General features: G+C 38.5%; 1 protein-coding gene and 1 long non-coding RNA gene across 2 annotated transcripts in view; one reads left to right on the forward strand and one right to left on the reverse strand.

Annotated features, from left to right (window-relative positions):
- Nucleotides 1-1,390: 1,390 nt before the first annotated feature.
- LOC108536919 (uncharacterized) lies at nucleotides 1,391-21,774 on the reverse strand. The gene is made up of 3 exons (XR_001887663.1): nucleotides 21,554-21,774; nucleotides 8,230-8,338; nucleotides 1,391-1,543 (listed from the first exon to the last, which is right to left on the reverse strand). It is a non-coding gene; the product is annotated as an uncharacterized LOC108536919 (long non-coding RNA).
- The window catches only part of RBBP8 (RB binding protein 8, endonuclease), a 112,728-nt gene continuing 91,861 nt past the window's right edge, over nucleotides 1,588-22,454 (forward strand). Inside the window, 2 exon segments of the mRNA XM_017884017.1 lie at nucleotides 1,588-1,768; nucleotides 2,874-2,940. The gene's annotated coding sequence lies outside the window, so the exon portion shown is untranslated.

Raw genomic sequence — 22,454 nt, forward strand, 5'->3', positions numbered from 1 at the left:
AACACTTTTGTTACTGTTATCAAATCAAAGGCACTATTTTTATTGTTCCTTTAGCCTTTTGTGATCCTGCAGTTAGAAATCTTTGGCCATGGTTTAAAAAGGAAAGTCTCTAAACCCATCTCCCATGTGAAGTCTTCCCCATACTTATAGTCATACTCACTCCCATTTCTGAGCTCCCATCTCAATTATTATAATTATAGTATTTAATGGAGTTTGATTCACATAGTCATTACTAGTTGTGATTCCTCTGAGATCTAGCAAGTGCTTGACTCCGATAAGCATTTATTAAGTACCTTCTAAGTGTCAGTCAGTGTTCTAGACACTAGAAATACAAAAATAAAAATGGCAACTTTTGGTTCATATGTATTCTTTTTAATTAAGAGGTATAAACATAGAAAAGAAACTGAGCATGGAATATGTGCTATGGTCCCTGCAACAATTGCATCAGAATCACTAGAAGTGCTTGGGCAACATTCCTATTGAATGCTGAAGCAGAATCTGTGGCGGTTAGACCCAGGAATCTGTGCTCTTAATCAACACTTCAGATGATTCTTAAGCACAAAAGTTTCAGAAACACTATGGCAGCAGACAGGAAATACTGCTTCTAAATGTGCAAGTATTATGAGAGAGTAAGCACAAATCTCACATGATCTCTCTTAATACAAACCAATTTCTGTCAAAATGTAATGTTTTGCTGCTCATTTCTTCTTTCCAAAAGTTTACTAGACATGCTTAACCGGGAACTTTGAAGTTGCTCTCATCTTTACTAATTTTACTTACATTGTGAACCCTGTACCTAGCACAGTTCTTGAAACATAGTTGATATAAATACTTTGTGTTGAACTGTTGAATATTCAGAGCAAAACCTCTTTAAGTTGTCCCTAGTACATAGGAGTTTTTCCAATTTTAGACTGGAATGGTATGAGGATCATTTGAGAACAAGGAAGATAACACACCCAGGCAAATGTTTGGTGAACCTACACCTTGTTTCTCTCCTTCTAGAAATACTTCCTTCTGGCTCTCAAGCCCACTACCCTGTGGGGAATATCAATCTCTCTCCTCAAGGCTAAGCTAGATTAAGCAAAGCCAAGCAGACTAGTGGAAAAGGTCAGGCATTATAGGATTCATCTTCATCATAGGTAATCTATTTCTAGAGGCTGTAGTCAGCAGAATGCCCCAGAATACATGTTTAAAAGGATTACCTACCTCTGAAGATAACAGACCACTTGCTTACATATGTCTACCATGAGAGTCTTACAACAATGGACTCTTGCTATACCTGACACAGATCTACCCCTCCCACTAGAACTCTGAATTATTTTGCTGGAGGCTACAACATTCTGAGTAGTTTGTTGGGAGTTCACAGGAGGTGGGGATAACTCACCCAGTACAAGCTTAGCAGAGCTGAGCCGCTGCAGCATGTTGGGCTAGCCTTTGATACAGACTGGTTGGACAGGTTCTGGATCTACGGAAGAACCGGTTTTACTGGCCTGTTGTGCCAACATATTCTGGTTTGATTCCATGTTCCACAGACGGTAGAAACCTGCCCAGCCAGTTAAATGAAAGGCATATTAGGTTATCCATTGCACACCGTATATAGCTTAGATGCAGCAGAACTCTTCCACATAGCAGTAGTGTCTAACAAACTAGTGTGGTCCAGAGGTGGTGTTCACTGATTTAATGTTTAAGTTCATAGCTTCAGGGAAAGTGAGCAGTGAAATAATTTCTGCTTTTCACCAAGAGCAGAGGTTTCTAAATAAATTGAAGGGTAAGTATATTTTTTAAATTTCTCAGTTTTCTATGCATTTTGGAAAGTTAAGAAATGATGTTTAAAAGATGATCGATTTTAACATAGTAATAGCTGCATTATACCTTTTCCATAAAGCTAGATATTGCTTTGTAACATTTGCATTATGTTCATTGATTTGTTTGCATAAAGGTTATTTGGTATATAATATTCTCTTACTATGCTTTTTTGTAAGTTGTGCATGGCTGTAGTAATTTTAAAAGCTGGACTGAATAATTTTGCCAAATAAATTTCAAATATTAATGATTTATATTAAGCCATCTACTTCTTTCATAATGTAACTATTATGTTTTATAGGCTGTTGCTATATGGTAACAATTTTATATGGTAAATCTAATTGTGGATAAATAATAATTGCCTTTTTAAGGCCAAAAAAAGTATTGGCCTGCTGGTGATCCTAAGTACATGCATTAGAACAATTCACAGCAAAAATTGAGGAGTGTGAAAAACAAAGATTGTGGAATCTGGTAACTGATTAACTATTGGAGCTCAAAAGCACTTGCTGAGCTGAATAGAAAGGAATGAAGACAGGTTTTGTCATGCCTATTAGGTCTGAAAAACTTTTTAGGTTAAAGAATACTTGGATCTTCCTTCCATTTATATTAAAATCTTCCTTTTATCTCTGTCTTTACTTAATCCAATTAATTTATTTTAGTAGTTTGTATCATGTAAAATGAAAGTTACCAATCCCTTTAGATTTATGTTGGCATACCATCCTACCCCTCTATTTACTGATGTTAGATTGAATTGAAGCACATGTCTTCTGGGGCATTTAATTTAACATAACAGCTGACATACGATTTTATCTGGGAATTTAAAAAAATTTTAACGTATTTATACTGAATGCTTTCCTGTCATCTTAATGGGACTTTGCTTTGAACTGAGCAAGGCTGATGCATCCTTTTCATTGTCCCTAGGGTTCCCACTTTGTCATTATGTTCAGACTCAAAGGCTATATTATTATTTTCTAACTCAAAGGCTGTAACATTAGTTTCCTTAGAATGTTGACAGAATAAATTTAAAAGTGTAAAAAATAAACATTCAGATGAGATTTCATTTTTTGCAGGGAAAACCCTTGGATGCTTCATAGTCCTACTTCTAGGCAGTTCTGCATAGAATTTCTGGTAATCCAGGTAAACTGCTGAAAAGCTATGTAATGTTGTATCTGCAAAAGCAATGTGCTGATTCAGCAAACCAATATTAATTTTATTCAGTACAAATTGTATTTTGACAAGTTTTTGGTAATACGGATCAAAACTTTCAATTGGCTGAATTTTTCTGAATTTACTACATGAAACCTAGTTTTCAGGTAATACATATACCAATAGAGCACATTGTTAGTATTTCTGGTGAATATATTGTATGCAGTAATTTAAAAAATTTAAATCACACTATGTTTAAAACATAGGGCTTACTGTTTAAAGATAAATTTAAATTGGGATTCTAATTTATTTATTGAGCATTATTTACGTTTATGGTTTTGAAGAAAGCTATTTAGGAACTAGATATACATTTTATATAAAATCCATGGGTAAAATTTCAAGCTTAACTCTGCATTTTGGGAGAGGATTGTACAGTTTTCATTTAATGGAATTTTCATTTTCAAATGTAGGTAAGTTCTATTAAATATTACTTTTATATATTTTCCATAAATTGAGTCATTTAAAATATTGATACATTGTGAGATTTTTGTTAAAACTGAGGACATATAAATTTGTCAATCAAATTAGGAGTGTATATTTTATACAGACCAACATATCTCAGCGCCTAGTCAAAAAGTGTTCCACTCATTTAAAATTTTTTTACTCTTTTAGTCGAGGATGCATTTCTTCTTATTCCCAGTCACACAATTTCACATAACTCTTTTTGTCAACAATGCTAGCTTTCTTAACAACTGCAACTTCTTTCCCTTCTGAATATCTTCATGTGTTTTCCACTAAAAGCACTTAGAACTATGACATTTTTTACCTAAGAGGGACATTTAAAGAATAACCAATGAATCTAACATCTCATTTTTGAGTTAAGAAATGAAAAGCCCCAAAATATAGCTAAATCACTATTATATAATCTAAGGGTAGATCTGGAGCCAGAACATCCAGGTTTCCTGACTACCACCAAGACCAGTAATTTTTTCACTACCCTACATTGACTCTTCTGAATACTACATGAAATCTAATCTAAAAAGGTAAAATTATGTTGTATAATGTGTTAATGAATCTTTGGTGAACTAAGAAATCATTTGTTTTTGTATTTTAATCTGTATAATTATTGCCCCAAACATTTTTAGGACAATGGCTGAATATATATGGGATTACCATTGATAATGAACGTGACTACCACTTCAAACCCTAATCTCTTAATGCCATCATATAATTTTGTTTCAAACTGATGAAGGCCTCACATTCTTTCATACTTGCCCACCTTGTGGATCCCACTCTCATTTTCTGACTTAATATTGCTTTAAACTGTCTCTACTGTCTATTTTCTTAGTATGCATGTATTTTTGTATTATTTTAGTCATTCTTATATGCTCATAATCTAGGATTTGTCTAAGTTAATATAGTATTCCTAAAGTTTGGTTAGAACTGACAGGAAAATTACGTTATGAAGACAGAAATTACAGGACTTAAAAACCCATCTTAGAGGTGATAGAAGCCGTTATTTAAGGGGTAAGCTTTGCACACAAGTGCTCAAAAAATGTTTTAAACATTTTTAATTTGAGGAATTCCTAGGAAATGTGATTACAGAAAGTTGGAGAACCAAAGGCCCAAAATTTCAATTCTGATTCCTGGTACTAAATGTTAATTCTACTAATTACCTCATCTTTTCACAGGTAAAATCCTACCTGGGAAATGCTTCTAAATTTGGTCATTTTAGTTCAGTCCAAGTGGACTCAGAAAAATAATCACTTTCATTTGTTTCTTAACTTTACAAGAGAAAAGACAGTATACTGAAAAGCATGTGAGCTTTTGAGCCAAATTGACATGGGTCTGAATAACTCTGCTACAGATTACGTTCCCCTTGGAAATTATTTAACTCTCTGAGTTAGCTTTTCTCCATCTAGTTAAGGAAGTTAAGAAACTAATACCATTCTTTCAGAGTTGTTGGAAGAATTAAATGAGATGTTATGTAAAACACTTCATGTAGTTCTTAGAACACAGCAGGTGCTCAGCAAATGTCAGTATCTTTCTTATCCCTTTTATAGACTATATAATACATTTCAACAAATAGCTTCGGTATTTGCCGAAGTATTTCAGTATTTTCTTTCAGTAAGAGAAGTCAACTTTAACTTAGAATATGCACATTTTGTCAGAAAGATAAAATAAAATCAGCAATCTTGGAAGGCATTAAGATATAATGTTGGGGCCGGGCACAGTGGCTCACACCTGTAATCCCAGCACTTTGGGAGGCTGAGGCAGCCAGTCACAAGGTCAGGAGTTCGAGACAAGCCTGGCCAACATGATGAAATCCCGTCTCTACTAAAAATACAAAAATTAGCCAGCATGGTGGCGTGTGCCTGTAGTTCCAGCTATTCAGGAGACTGAGGCAGAAGAATCGCTTGAACCCGGGAGGCAGAGGTTGTAGTGAACCAAGATCACGCCACTGCACTCTAGCCTGGTCAACAGAGCAAGACTCCGTCTCAAAAACAAAAAAAGATACAATGTTGGAAAATATTTTAACCTTCTTAAATTAAAAAAATCAGAAACCCATACAATCCAATCCAATTAAAGATTCACTTCAAAGAAGTCTTTGGTAAAAGTATTGTGAGAGCAGTACACCAAGATGATTAAAAGCCTTAAATACTTTTTAAAAATTCAATTTGAATCATCTGCACTAATGGAAGAAAGTGTGACATGGATAATTCAAATTAGAATGCAGTCATGCATTAAGTTACAACAGGGATACATTCTGAGAAATTAGAAATTAAGTGATTTCATTGTTGTGTGAACATTATAAAGTCTACTTACAAAACCTCAATGGCAGAGCCTACTACACACCTAGGCTATATGGTATGTCTTATTGCTTCCAGGTTATAAACCTGTACAGCATGCTGTACTGAATACTGTAAGCAACTGTAACATAATAAGTATTTGTGTATCTAAACATATACTGACATAGAAAAGGTACAGTAAAAATATGTGGTAGTATAATCTTATAGGACCACTGTAGCATTTGTATTCCGTTGCTGATCAAAACATTGCTATTCAATGCATGGCTGTACCTTACTTGTGCCTTGTGAATTTTCCAACGGCTGTTTTTATCTATTATCTAACATGACATCAAATTAATTGGCCAAGAATTTCTTTTCTTTTTCTTTTTTTTATTTTAGACAGGGTCTCGCCCTGTCACCCAGGTTTAGCTTCCTATGTAGCTGAGACCACAGGCACATGCTGCTACACCTGGATTTTTAAAAAACAATTTTGTAGAGAGGTGGTCTCCCTATGTTGCCCAGGCTGATCTTGAACTCCTAGCCTCAAGCAATCTTCCTACCTCAGCCTAAGGATTTCTATATGCTCTAAGGATTGTGCTTTTTCTACTACCAAGTAAATTATTCTTTCAGGACTCTGGAATGTGTTTTCTCCTACAAAAAAAAAAAATCCCTTCTGAATTAAATGTATTATAGGCTAATATTAAATTATATTGCATTATTTTGATAGCAAGTAATGATGAGCAGAGTGAGTCCAAAATATATAGAGCACAAGAAGAAGATAGAAGAGGATTTAACATTTTCTAAAGATAATATTAAATTAGCCTCAGACTAATTGATTAGGGAATGAAGCTGATGAGCAAAGATCACAAAGGAGGAGCTTTTTGTGAAATGTACTAGTCAGAAGGGAGTTCAGAATACCACGACAAACATTCTGAGAGTTTGCTTAACTAAAAAGAGGTCAAATGACGTATCTTCCAATGAATGAATAAAGAGCAAAAAATTGGTTAAGAGTTAACATTAGAACCAACTAATAATCCTTTTATAACACAACTGATCTTATTGAGCTCTTGTAATCAACTTTAATTTCCTGAAAGATGTTTAATTGCTTTACAAAAGCTTTCTGCTGATGCTATAATTTCAATTTAAGTCCATGCTAAAAGAATCTTGTTTTTCACTTAAATTGTAGACACTGCATGTAGATGGTGTGCAGAAAGACAAAAGTATTATTTCACTAATTTAGCCCACTAATTAATCACATTTTTTTTTTCTTTTTTTGAGAAAGAGACTCTCGCTCTGTCGCCCAGGCTGGAGTAAAGTGGTGTGATTTTGGCTCACTGCAACCTCCGCCTACCAGGTTCAAGCGATTCTCCTGCCTCAGACTCTCAAGTATCTGGTATTACAGGCACATGCCCCCACACCTGGTGAAATTTTGTATTTTTAATACAGATGGGGTTTCACCATGTGGCCAGGTTGATCTCGAACTCCTGACCTTAGGTGATCCACCCCCCTCAGCCTCCCAAAGTGCTGGGATTACAAGTGTGAGCCACCATGCCCAGCCTAATTAATTATATATTCTTATTAAAGTATTTTATTATATACGTAAGCAATTTAGCCTATGTGAGTAGTCATTAAAATTAGTATTTAATGTGCATTTACTTTTAAATGTTTACAGTAGATATTACTACAAACAATTGCAAAGAAGGCAGAAAACAACAAAATTTTAAAATTTTAAAATGTTCTGGTGGGGAATGGTGGCTCAAACCTATAATCCCAGCACTTTGAAAGGCTACAGTAGGGGGATTGCTCGAGCCCAGGAGTTCAAGACCAGCCTGGGGAAACAAAGTGAGACCCCTGTCTCTACAAAAAATAAAAAATAAAAAGTTACCTGGGCACAGTGGTACAGGCCTGTGGCCCCAGCTACAAAGGACACTGAAGCAAAAGGATTACTTGATCCCAAGAGATCGAGGCTGCAGTGAGCTGTGTTCACACTACTATACTCCAGTCTGCGCAATTGAGTGAAATGCTGTCTCAATAAATACATAAATGATTTTATACAAATAGCTGATTTGAATAACTCAAGACTAACAACTGAACTGTCTATAAATCCAAAACTGGGAAATATAGTACATAACAGTTCATTGTGTTAAAGACATACAGCCTTAAGAACAACCAGAAACTATTATCTTAGAAGTTATGTACCACTGACAAAGTGAAAATGTAACTTGAGTGACAAATTTTTAGTTTCAAAGTTTTATCTTAAATCTATTCCCTTGAAAGTTCTTTGCCTATCATATCTACGATTTAGATTAGGAGTGAGAAACACTTCCAACATGAAAATATTTTAAATCTAATGAATTTCTCAATGACTCTTGAAACATTAAGAAATATAAGATTGATTATAACTTTATGTAGCTAATAATACCCAGGAGTATTACAACTGTAATAACCTAGCAGTGTTTCTCAAAGCGTAGTCCATGACCATCTGACTCACCTGGAGGATGACTATTAAAAATGCAGATCAATAACTCCATTCCAAACATATCACATTAGAATCTCTGGTTGGTAGATCCTAGGAGAGCCGCAAGAAAAGATTCTTCTGCCTACAAGAGAGAAGGAGCAAGTGAGGGAGTCTTTTCAAATCTAACCCATTAACATTATCAGAAAAACCTCAAATGCACATGTTCAACCTATCTTGGGTCATTAACATTTTACAAATGACTGATACAATTAATCTGACTATCCCATCCATGCATGCAAATTTTTAAAAGTTAAAATTTCCATTAATAATTCAAAAACAGGCCAGGCGCGGTGGCTCAAGCCTGTAATCCCAGCACTTTGGGAGGCCGAGACGGGCAGATCACGAGGTCAGGAGATCGAGACCATCCTGGCTAACATGGTGAAACCCCGTCTCTACTAAAAAATACAAAAAACTAGCCGGGCGAGGTGGCGGGCGCCTGTAGTCCCAGCTACTCCGGAGGCTGAGGCAGGAGAATGGAATAAACCCGGAAGCCAGAGCTTGCAGTGACCTGACATCTCGCCACTGCACTCCAGCCTGGGCGACAGAGCGAGACTCCGTCTCAAAAATAATAATAATAATAATAATAATAATAATTCAAAAACAGTGAAATAGAAATCTTAAGTTTCCCCTTTTAGTCTAGGTTCTCCATGGAAAGTAAGAGCCTGAGACCTCTGGCTTACGTGCAAGTTCTTTATTTGGGAAAGCACCCAGAAACAGGAGTAAGGGATTAGTGAAAGGAAGGAAGGAAGGCCAATACAAAAGTTTATCCTTGAGTTCATCCACCACTATGAGCAAACAGGGCTCAAGCCCAGTATCTTCTTAGGAGCCATCAAACTACCCCAGAATAGCCTGTCAGAAGACACAAGAGAAGAGCACTTATCTACAACTTCTGACTTCCATCAGCTAAGAGTTGCTGCATGGGTTGCTAATTTCTTACACTTTCAAATCGCATACTTGTTTCTATTGGCTTCAGAGAAGCTCCTAGGACAGAAAGTCAGGTGAGGGACTGTCAAGTTTCACCTGCATGAATCTGGTTGCCACTGAAACACCTGGAGCAAGCAGGGCCCAAGACGGGCCCAACATATCATGTTATAGGACAAATATAGTCAAACTGCTTTTTCTTTAGTTTTATAAAATTCTAATACAAAATACAATTAAAATAGATGTTCTGAGAAATCAGTACAGCGATTTCAAATGGAGAGGAAGGAACTTTAGCCTATTTTTGTCTGATGTATTTGATCCATTCCCACAAAACCTGAGATGCACTGAAACTTGATCTTCTGTGAGAAAGGTATTTTCTAATAAACTTCAATTTATTTCCTGAATTTGGCTGCCAATTTTTAAAGGATCAAACAGCAGCAAAATGGACAGTTAGTATGTACTCTGTAAATACTCTTATGTCCAGCATTGATCCAAAGACTTCATTGTTTAAGTTTTTACATTAGTAAAGTTATAGTAAAAACAGATTGACTACATTGGACCCTCAAGTAACATTTTTCATTACAGTGAAACACACAATTTTGAATAGTACAAGTTTGTCTTGGACTGGGTCCAAGAGGGTCTAGTTACAAGAAGTAATTCATTATAACCTATAATGTGATCCTGAGGCTTGGCTCTGAAAAACACATTATATGAAGGCTCTAGTCAAGCAGATTAAAAATTTTAAAACTGAACAGTTAATCATGTACTTTAATTAAGTAAATACCATATTTGTTTGTATAATATGTAAACTTAGTTCAGAGAAAGTGAAGGAGAAACAGGTGCAAAGAAAAAAGAAATCTGACTAAAAGCACATCATCTTTTCGTTTAACTTGAATTTCTGTTAGAATAATTAAAGGCGAGTTTTAAAAAAAAACACTATCTCCTTAGAAGTTGGGGTAAAGTAGCTAATGAATTGAATAAAGAGGAAATAGGAAAACTGAAGAGTGCACAGCAAATACAAAAAAGTGGAGATACACACTGCTGAAAAAAGCCCAATAACAACAGATATTATTTTATTATTATTAATAATTGTGAGAGAGGGTCTCACTCTGTCACCCAAGCTAGAGTGCGGTGGCAAGATCTCAGCTCACTGCAACCTCCATCTCCCAGGCTGGAACAATCCTCCCACCTCAGCCTATGGAGTAGCTCTGACTACAGGTGCACATCACCATGCCCAGCTAATTTTTATGTATTTTCTGTAGCAGTGGGGTTTCCTCATGTTGTCCAGTCTGGTCTGAAACTCCTGGGCTCAAGCAATCCACCTGCCTTGACCTCCCACAGTGCTGGGATTACAGGCATAAGCCGCCATGCTTGGCCAATAAATAATTTCTTATAACCACTAATTCTTAAATAAATGAATAGATTAATTTCTCCTTTCTATACCATTTTGCCATTGGGTTAGATGATTTTTTAAATCCCTTGGAATATAATAAAATAACAACAACCATATAATAATACTATCTAACTTACCTGAACTCAACTATGTAAATCAAAATAATACATGTAAAAGCATTTAACAATACAGTGTAATCCTTTCTATAATTATAAATCTTTCACAATTTGCCTAGCAATTCAATAGTTTCCCTATAACTATACAACTTTAGCCATTGAAGAGATCTGATTAGCTGTAGCTTTTTTTTTTTTTTTTTTTTTGAGACAAAGTCTCGCTCTGTCGCCCAGGCTGGAGTGCAGTGATGCAATCTTGGCTCACTGCAAGCTCTGCCTCCCAGGTTCATGCCATTCTCCTGCCTCGGCCTCCCAAGTAGCTGGGATTACAGGTACCCGCCACCACGCCCAGCTGATTTTTTTTGTATTTTTAGTAGAGACGGGGTTTCACCCTGTTAGCCAGGATGGTCTTGATCTCCTGACCTCGTGATCCACCCGCCTTGGCCTCCCAAAGTGCTGGGATTACAGACGTGAGCCACAGTGCCCGGCCAGCTGTAGCTCTTAAATCTATCTACTGTTAACAACAGTTTCTTACATTGTTACAGTTTCTTACATTTCTCTCTCATTTAATCCTATCAACAATCCTGTAAAACACTCAAGGTACATATTATTACCTTCATTTCACTGATCAACAACCAAAGTACAGAGAAATTAAATTACTTGCTCAACAAGATTAGAATTAAAAATTAGAATTCATTCAGCAAATTAGATGGTGCAGCTGATGCCTTCCCAATATCAACTTATACAAATACATTACTATATACTTGCAATTATAGAACTCAACAATGATTCCCCACAATATAGCCTTTGCACATGCCTTCTGCCTGGAAAGCCTTCTGCCATTCTTCTCCCAATAGGCAAGCTGCTTCAAACTTCTCTTAATTCCTCTTTAAGAAATTTCAAATATATTATTTCATTCTTACCACAACCCCTTTGGGCACAGTGAGTATTAATATCCTCTTTCAGTGAGGGAAATAAGACTTGTCTAGGAAACATGCAGATAATCAGAGATAGGGTCAGAATTTAATCTCTCATCCTATCTCCCAGCTCAGGACTCTTTCCATAGCACAAGAAGGCTGGGAATATGGCTATATGCCAGCATTGATTGTAGAACATGATCAAAATTTTTTGGAGCACTTCCTACTCTGTCCCTTCTGAGATTACAACATAATTTAAGACCCTTCAATCTACTTGATTTTAAATTTAGTACATGAAACAACTCACAACCAGGGCTGGGAAAGCCAGTATAACCATTTTTCTAATTCTATTAGAAGTCAATTTATATTCATTTCTCAAATGTACGTACCTGTTGTAAGGCAAGTAAAAAAAGCATGTGTACCAAAAATGCTAACAAATAAATTAAATAGTCTAAAAAATGAAGTGAGATGATCATAATAGGTGTTTTACTCCAATCCTAACTGAAGAAGCCCAGTTTATTTTCAACTCTGAGGCTAATTAAATTATGATCAAATTGTATATACTTTTAGTTACCTCCTACAGTGTAAAGCATTTTTGTTGTTGTTGTTGTTGTTTGTTTGTTTGTTTTATTGAGACGGAGTCTCACTCATTAGGCTGGACTGCTGGACTGCAGTGGCACAAACTCGGTTCACGCAACTTCTGCCTCCCCGATTCAAGAAATTCTCCTGCCTCAGCCTCCTGAGTAGCTGGGACTACAGGTGTGCACCACCACGCCTGGCTAATTTTTGCGTTTTTAGTAGAGACGGCGTTTCACCATGTTGACCAGGATGGTCTTAATCTCTTGACCTCATGATCTGCCTGCTTTGGCCTCCCAAAGTGCTGGAATTACAGGCATGGGCCACTGCCCCCAGCCGAAGCTTTCTGAAGTAAAAAGAAAAATGTACTTGCTCTGTCACCCAGGTTGGAGTGCAGTGCATGGCTCACTGAAGCCTCATCTTCCTAGGCTCAAGAGATCTTCTCGCTTCAGCCTCCTGAGTAGCTGGGACCACAGGCATACACACCATACCTAGCTAATTTGTTTTTATTTTTTATAGAAACAAAGTCTCACTATGTTGCCCAAGCTGGTCTCAAACTTCTGGGCTCAAGTGATCCTCCTGCCTTGGCCTCCCAAAATGCTGGGATTACAGGCACGAACCACTGCACCAGGCTCTGACCATATGGTTTACAGTCATCCAAACCAGGACGTTTTTTAAAGTAGAAGCGAGCTCTATTAATAATTAAGCTAGAGCAATAGGAATTAACCAGGACTGTCACTGGTAAGCTAGGGCATATGCTCACCTCACATAAGAGGTGTACTACAATTGAGAAAAGGAGGCTTTTTTTTTTTTTGAGACAGAGTCTCACTCTGTCACCCAGACTAGAGTGTTAGCAAGGGTCACTGCAACTTCGACCTCCTGGGCTCAAGCAATCCTCCCATCTCAGCCTCCCAAGTATTGAGGCTACACACAACACTGAACCCAGCTAGACTTATCTTTATTTTCTTGTACAGATAGGGTCTTGTTATGTTGCCCAGGTTGGTCTCAAGCAATCCTCCCACCTAGACTTCCCAAAGTGCTGGGATTGTGAGCATGAGCTGCTGCACTTGGCCAGAAGCCTATCTATTTCAACGTTAGTATCCTAAATAGTCCACAAAAACAAATTGTCACTAAGAGTATGAGTTGAATGAAAACACAATTTTACTGTACATTTTTAATATTTCTGATTATAACTTACATAAAACTGAAAACATTTCTAGCTAAAACTCAGGATCTCCTCTAAGAACTGAACTTTGAACATAAAACATTTTTAAATTTTTTATTTTACCTTTGGAAAAGTAACTATCAAAGCTTCCTTAAACTTAGACTAACATGGATTAGGAAAACAAAAGCCAATATTTTAAAGTCTATTTTCTCAAGCATAATTAGAATAAAGACCAAAAAAAGACAGAGTGCTTAAAGATATATCTGTAATCTGTGAAGCACATAATTATATTAAAGATGACAACTATTTGCTGGCAGTGAATAAATCCATCAATTCACAGGCGAAAAAATCAGCGTTTAAGATGCGACTTTTTTTTAAATGGACAAAGCAATGAATATTAAACATGTTTGCTTGTGTGAACCTATCAAAGAATTCTTTAATTAATAGAATCCAAATGTCAGTGACTTGTTCTGACAGTTAGCCCTTCATAATATTTTCCATTACTGTAAATAAATATTATTCCCATAGCTTGTATCATGGTAGCATCATACATAGGTACATTGCAGTATAATACTTTATTTACTAGATAAAATGGTAAAGATTTGTTGTTTGAGATTCTCAAAATAAAATAAACTTTTCTATTTTACAGTCGTAGTGATCACTCTTAAATTATCTTATTTTTTTAGCAGTTAAGTTCTGAGATTCTTATAAGTGCCAGGGTTAGAAAAAAGGCCTATGGGCTAACCACCTAACAAAATTCTTGGGCTTCATAAGCTTATATGAATAGATATGAAATATTGTCCAAACAGCCACTGCATTATAAATAGATGACACGGAAGAAACAGGTGTCCCTTTCCATTGATAAGAAATAATTTTGCCAGGCGCGGTGGCTTACACCTGCAACCCCAGCACTTTAGGAGGCCAAGACAGGTGGATCCCTTGAGGTCAGGAGTTCGAGACCAGCCTGGCCAAAATGGTGAAACCCTATCTCTACTAAAAATACAAAAATTAGCCAGGCGTGGTGGCACATGTCTATAATCCCAGCTATCAGGAGGTTGAGGCAGGAGAATCACTTGAACCTGAGAGGTGGAGGTCGCAGTGAGCTGAGATCGTGCCACTGCACTCCAGCATGGGCGATAAGAGCAAGACTCTGTATCAAAATAAATAAATAAATAAATAATAAACCATTTTGGAAATAACAGATCAACAACATTCTTCATCATCCCATTATAATTTAAACCTAGGCAACTATGAACATATTGTTTAACCTTCTTTATCAAGTATAAAGAGATAGTTCCTAAATCAGGCAAATTATGTGCCAATAAAACTTTGGCCATTACTGATGGGAAATGAAGCAGTTCAGTGAATGATGTTTAAAAACAAACAGAAAACTATGTTAACAGCTCAAAATGGGAAATGAAGAAGGTATGAAGTCCAACGTAGCTACAGTGAAGATCAAAATAAAGCTTCCTTATCTAAATTGGAAGCCGGCCAAGATACACGAGGCTAATCTTTCTAATTAAAAAGCAAGGTATACTCTTTAATGTCCGTTATGAGCATTTAGATGAACACCTAGGATACTGTCAAAATAAAAACTGTGATGCTGACACCTTCCACCAATGTTAAATTTATATTTTTAAACAATTATAAAACTTCTCAACCTGGAATCTTGGCACCATCAACTCAAATCATCAACAAAACATTTTGGCACTCGAGGCAAGATCACTGATTGATGTATACTCCCACTCACAAACAACACGTACTAATTACTGTAAACAACTTTTAAAAAATTGAATCAAGTGTTCATTTAACACAAATGTTGCCAGTTAAGATACTTTTCTTTTGTCTTAAAATTTCTTTCCCTCACTTCTCAAACAGCCTTTTGTTGTGTTCTTAAAATAGTTACAACTGCAAGTATAACAATTCACCCCAGTTTACTAGTATTGTGTGTTCATGTCAGAGATACTGGAGAGTTTTATATAAGTAATCATAAAGGATTTAATCACTTACCTTTTAATTTTATGCCTGGAGATACAGGCACTCAATGCTGGATGGGGGATGGGATGATGCAGGGAATGGGAGAGACATGGGAAATGCCCAGCACAAATAGCAGAAATAAAGAATCGGAAACTCATGTCCCATTTCCATCCTGCTTCTTTAAGTAAATCACACAACCTCATTTGTTCACTCATTGATTATATTATATATGCTGGGCCTGTGCCCAGCTGTGGCCACTAGTCACATGCAGACTTGAGCACTTATAATGTGGCTAGTCTAAACTGAGATGTGCCGTAAAGGTAAAATATATATCAGATTTCAGAGACTTGGTATGAAGAAAAACCACCTAAAAGTCTCATTAATTTTATATTGATTACATGTTTAAATAATATTTTACATAAACTGGGTTAAATAAAATATATTAAGTTAATTTCACCTGATTTTACTTAAAATGTAATTTTTAGAAAATCTAATATATGGGGCTCTATGGGATAGTTCTGTGCTAAGACTCTAGTAAAAACTAGGAAAGAACCCAGGAGGCAGAGGTTGCAGTGAGTCGAGATTGTGCCACTGCACTCCAGCCCGGGCAACAGAGTGAGACTCTGTCTCAAAAATTAAAAAAAAAAAGAAAGGTAGGAAAACAGGGCCGGGCGCGGTGGCTCACGCCTGTAATCCCAGCAGTTTGGGAGGCTGAGGAGGGTGGATCACCTGAGGTCAGGAGTTTGAGACTAGCCTGGCCAACATGGCAAAACTCTGTCTCTACTAAAAATACAATAATGAGTCGGGCATGGTGGCAGGTGCCTGTAATCCCAGCTACTCGGGAGACTGAGGCATGAGGATCACTTGAATCTGGAGGGCAAAGGCTTTTGTAAGCTGAGATCGTGCCACTGCACTACAGCCTAGGGGACAGAGCAAGACTTTGTCTCCAAAAAAAAAAGGTAGGAAAACAGAAGAATAAAGAAAGCACAGGCTGACATCAAGAAGCCTAGCTGAAGATTAAAAACACAAAAATAATCACAATATAATGGTGTTAAGTGCAATGATAAAGATATACGTTGAGGGCATGGGAGAATGAGGAAGGCCATTTGTGAAAAGGTATGGGAAGGAAGGATGAAGAGAGACATTAGGTTAGTCTCCTGAAAGAGGTAGTGTCTGAGCTGAGACTTAAAGAATAAGAAAAATGAACTGTAAAAAATGGGGGTGAAAGTAATTCCAAGAGAAAAACATTGTATGAGCCAAGACTAAGAAACCACCAAGGGAAGGAGAGAGGAATAAAAGCAGTTTCCTGTTGAAAGAGGTAAAGAGCAAGGGGTACAGCAGAGAATGTGCAAGGACAAGAGCTTGTGTGACATCTTAAAGAAACTGAATTTTAACCTTTAGCCTTTAGGCAATAGCCTTTTTTTCTTTCTTTCTTTTTTTTTTAGACATAGTCTTGCTCTGTCACCCAGAATGGAGTGCAGGGATGTGATCTCGGCTCACTACAACCTCCGCCTCCCGGGTTCAAGCGATTCACCTCCCTCAGCCTCCCGAGTAGCGGGGAATACAGGTTCCTGTCATCACGCCCAGCTAATTTTTGTATTTTTAGTAGAGATGGGGTTTCACCATGTTGGCCAAGCTGGTCTCAAACTCCTGACCTCAAGTGATCTGCCCACCTCGGCCTCCCAAAGTGCAGGGATTATAGGCATCAGCCACTGCACTGGTCTGGCAATAGTCTTTTGAAGAGTTTTAAGCAAAGGAATGCCAGAATCAGAAATAATGGTTTAGATGTTGGGCAGCTGTGTGAGACTGAATTAAGGTGAACAAGACTGGAAGCAGGGAGGCTGTTGCCTAGGTAAGAAATATCAGGGCCTAAACTAGGGCAGTAAGTGAAGTTGAAAAGGAAAGCACTAATTCAAAATTATATTTAAGAGGTATCATCAGCAGAATATAGTGCCTGACTCGTCCTGACACCATGGAAAGGAGTTTGGATTTTATTCTAGGGTGATGGAAGACCCTGAAATGCTTTGAGCAGGGAGTGTGATTTTCTGAAAGACTTTAAAGAACCTCTCAGACTGCTGTTGTAGAATATACTGTAATGGAGAAAAGAGTGGTAACAGATTATTTATTTATTTTTTTAAAAGAAGGATATTGCCATAGAAGAGGTTGATGGTAGCTTGAACCAGGGTGGACACAAAGGTGAGAAGCAACTGGATTGTTTGGTGTGTGTGTGTGTGTGTTTAAGAGACAGGTTCTGGCTCTGTCATCCAGCCTATACCGCAGTTTCTCAAATCTCAAGTGAGCCTCCCATGGGCCTCCCACAGCGCTGAGGTTACAGATATGAGCCACCCTATCTGGTCTCAGGCTGCATTTTTAACTGCAAATGGTATTGCCTAATTCCTAGGGTTGAGAAAGAAAAAAGCAAGTTTAGGAAGATCACACTTGTTGAGCTCAACTGTCTTGTTTAATCAGGAGGTCAGGTTGTCCACCTAGAGTGAAAATACCTTCAGAGGCTTGAGGACTGCAAATAGTAAAAGTCTGGAAGACAGCAGAGAAAATAAAAAGAGCTGAACAAAGGCTATTTTAAGGATTAACTGATGCCCTGCATGAAGTATGAAACCATATGATTTTAGTGATATCAGTCTAACGTGATATGTCATTTTCCCTTCACAACACTCAACTACCCAGCTGCAGGAGTTAAGCATAGACTGTAGAATCTACAGGATTTCATTTGTAAATGGCTTGAGTTAGATGACTTTTTAATCTACATGAGTTCCAAAACTTTACTTTTAAGAATCCTAGAGTCTGTACTGGTATCACACACTTTATTTTAAATTGGTGCCTAGATATACATAACGTAAACTTACCGTTTTAACTATTTCACTCGTTTATTTAAATTCAGCATTACAGCCAAGGGTCTCCAATAGGTGTGCTGGGACATTAAAAACCTAGCCCTGAAGGTGGCAGCACTGGGCTTGAGGTGACTAGTCTCAACTTCTACTTCTGTTGCCACTGGATGGAAGCAGTCTCATCTTTTCGTTACAATACATAACACAAGTGTTCATTTTCTAAGTATGCTGAAGTTGAAAAAATTTGGGAAGTACTGTTCTAAGCCAAAAAAATATGAGAAACTCAGTATTACGAAGAGTTCAAAATAACTGCTTCTCTGTTAAAGACGTTTTTTCAGCAGATCTTTGGAACTTCCAAGATTATTCCATGTGGTTCTTAAAGCTTCTTTGGAACCTATCTATGAGGATGCCCGCCATTTCCATTGTTAAAGTGACTATATAATATCTCATTTAAAAATCTAAGACTTATGAATGTACCCAAAGGTTTCCACTTACATAGAAACGGGATCTATCAGGGAATGCCCATTTCATTCACTCATTTCTATGAGTGAATGATTTGGTGGCAGGCACTGGGCTAGTTTCTGGAATAAAAGGGTGAACAAACCTTTTTTATTTTTTATATTTTAGATACAAGGTCTTTTGCTCTGTCACCTAGGCTAGAGTACAGTGGCACAATCATAGTTCACTGCAGCCCTGAACTCCTGCGCTCAAGCGATCCTCCCACCTCAGCCTCCACAGTAACTAGAACTAGAACTAGAGGCATGCACCACTGTGCCCAGCTATTTTGGTTTGTTTTTTTAGAATAGGAGACAAGATTTCACTATGTTGCCCAAGCTCATCTTGAACTCCAGGCCTCAAGTGATCCTCTTGCTTCAGTCACCCAAAGTCTGGCCCAAGACATGGTTTTTTATCTTAAGAAATTTACAGTCCAGCGGGGAGACAGAATTAATTAAATAACTAAAACAATAAAAACTGTAAGAAGGGGAGGTTACATGGTACTATAAGAGGATCTAGTAGAAGACACTATTGAAATAAGATAAAAACATGATTAGTAGATAGCTAGGGCAAAGAGTAGGGGTAGGTTTGGTAGAGAACTCCAGGCAGAGACAATAGCATGCAATGGCCTAGGAGACATCAAAAGTCTAGTGAGACCAGAGGACAGAAAATGTCTGGAAATAAAGCCAAAGAGGTAGCAGAGGCAATTCAAAGGGGCTTCCTTCACAGAGTAACTGGAAGCCACTGAAGGGGTTTAAGCAGCACAATGACATTAATAGATGTACTTTTCAAGATCACAGTAGCTGCAGTATAGAGTAGTCTCAAAGTAGACACAATTTGAGGTGGAGGAAGGAAGAAGATGTATTTTTATTCTATTTTTTTCATCCTCTAAAAATGCTTTTAAAATGGATTATAATCATATTAGCTAAGAAATACTAATTATGGCTAGCTTTTGGGCACATAGCATATATCTGAATACTAAGCAGTTTACATATATTCATTTAATCTTAATACCCTGTGAGGTTGGTACTATTATTATCCTCAATTTACAGGTAGGTAAAATGGACAGCGAGGTTAAGCAGTCAGTCCAAGGTCACTCAGTAAGGAAGTATTAGAGCAGGATTTAAACCCAGATGTCTGACTTCAGAGCCTGTAACTTCCTCATTAGATCATGTACCATTTTTCAGCAGTACATGTATGTAATTTAAAATTAAATATATATATGGAGAATAGATGTTCAAAATTTTTTCCGAACACCAGTGAAAACAAAGGTTTAGGAGGGGTGGTCGGCTGTGTTGATGTGGAAATAACAATATCTTGGGTTATGGAGGTAGTGATAGAGAGAAGGGGATGGATTTAGATGTCTGGTAAGTAAAACCGGACTGGGTGATGGCTTGCATATGGAAGTTAGGGATGAATAAAATGTCAAGGATGACTCTGGTTTCTGACTTGCATAAATGGATTAGTGAGACACAGGCAGAGGCCATAGGAACAGGTTGGGTCATTCTGCTCAGATACTTTTTCTTTGGACCACAGTACAGACCACAGCACACTGCTCTTTCAATACTCTGTTAAATGACAAACTTATTACAGGTTATATCATAAACATAAAAGCTTCACTCTGTCAATTATGTTTCCTACCTTGTGTTAAACATTACATAGTCAAAATTTCATCCATTTTCTTTTAAAAATGTGGAGTTAAGTCTTATAAAACGGGAAAGTGAATGATAGTTGCTGTAACACGCTAATAGAAGGTTTAGCACCCCTCTTCTGTATACTAACTTTTTAAGTTATGGTATTTATTCATCCCTTAAGATGTGGGGACAGGTGGAAAAATTACCTTTCCACTTCGTATTTATGATTTTCTAAGTACTAAACTTTTCAACTGTTAATATTATCCCTTGTCCTCTTCCCAGGTCTTAGAATGATTATACAAAAGTACTGGACTGGTTTAAGAGATACTGTGATTCTACTCTATTTTGTTCATTTGTAGAATTTCTAGTGGTCTAAAAACGATTCTTTTAGAAATCAGGAGAAACAGGAATACCTACTATCGGTTTGAATCTCAAACAGTCACAAGAAAACTGTACTTAAAAAAAAAAATTATCTAACAGCATATTGTCCCAATAAATAATGCTGATCGCTTCAGATTCCTTCTCTTTTCAGATTTGCCAGAAACTTCCTATTGAACCTTAGCAAAATACAGATCGTTTTGATCTATGGCGTCCGCCCAATCCTGTCAGGTCACATCACTAAATTGCAGATAACAGCGACAAGGCCGAAAACTATGTTAGCCGGATCCGCGTCCATACCCCACCATGAGTTATTTTAACTCTCCGTTCGGTACAGGTCACTCATACATGCTTCCCTGCAAAATGTTTAAGTTAGACACACTGTACAGATAACTTTCACAGAACCCCAAGGGCTTGATGCTCCCCCGACAGAACGGCTTGAGCTTTCCCCAGCGCATCTCAGAGCCGCTCTGGCGGTCGCCAGACTCTTCGGGTCGCTCCCCTCCCCAGCCATTGCCCTGCGGGATGGGCCGCACAGCGGAGCCCTCTCCTCAGCTGGGGCACCAAGTGCGCCGCCGCGCCGGGCAGCGGGAGGAAGGGGCGTGACGCAGCTGGAACTCCCGCGTGACGTCGCGCGGGCTCCCGGGCGGGGCGGGTCCGGCCGCCTCCGAGCCCGGCCGGCAGCCCCCGGCCTTAAAGCGCGGGCTGGCCGGAGGGGTCGGCCTTCCCGCCGAGGATTTGGCACTCTGGTGAGGGAAAAGGGCGAAAGAGAAGAGCGAACAGCCGTCCCTTCACAGCGTCAGAAAGTGGTCGCTTCCCTTCGGGGGCTTTCGCCAATCCCGAGGCAATCTTGGAGGCGGTGAGTAAAAGAAATCTCTTTACCCCACCCGGAGCTCTGGGTCGGAGCGGCTACTTCTGGTCTGGAGCTGCACGCTTGGCGAAGGGCTCCCGGGGTAGGGGTGGCCGCCTGGCTCTGGGGCTGTGTCTGAGGAAATAGGCCGGGCCCGGGCTACACTCGGTGGCTGTGGACCGGCAAGAGGACGAGCGCTCACTCAGTACTATTTCTCGGTCTCCCGCGCGGGCTGAGGAAGCGTCTTTCACCTCCGAGGGCGTCCCGCGCATGCGCCGTCTGCGGCGCGCGCGCGCGCTTCGGAGCTTTTTTGGCCAGACCGCACGCGGAACCCGCGCGGGCGCCTAGGGAGAGGCAAATGGAGAAGGGGCCTGGCTGGAAAGCCTTTGCAGCTCTGCTCTGCTCTGCTCCGCCCATGTGAGGACCGCTCAGATGCCCCGTGCAGTTTGTTCAAGTCCCCTGTGTGACTCGAGATGTGCCTCTCGCCTTACCCGTGTGAGAATACCTGTGGTATGGCAGCGAGTATTTTGGTGAACCCCTATAGTGTGGTGGTTTATACTAAGGAATACACAGAAATGTATTAAACAGTTACAGGCCTTTGAGCCCAGAATGCAACTTGGGACGCAAGACGTACCATGCTGAGAGATTGAGAAATGTACACTGTTGTCGTGCCTCGAATAACGGTTCAGTGCCGAGAGAGATGCTAACAAAAAGTGCTGGGCATGCGGGGTAGGTGGAAAGGGTTTTGCGAGCCAGAATTTGCAAGTTGAATGTTTTGTTTTTATGTTTTGTTTTAAAGCACCGTACGTCACTTACTTGAAGATAGATACGTAAAGGATGCTTATTTTACACTCTTGGCTTTAAACGAATATATTAATACTTTTTCGATCATTAAAGTAATTAAACCTTTATTTTAAACTGTTGACTTAATAG

This window comes from Rhinopithecus bieti, unplaced genomic scaffold (assembly GCF_001698545.2).
Source record: "Rhinopithecus bieti isolate Rb0 unplaced genomic scaffold, ASM169854v2 scaffold_13577, whole genome shotgun sequence".
NCBI classification, from domain to species: domain Eukaryota; kingdom Metazoa; phylum Chordata; class Mammalia; order Primates; family Cercopithecidae; genus Rhinopithecus; species Rhinopithecus bieti.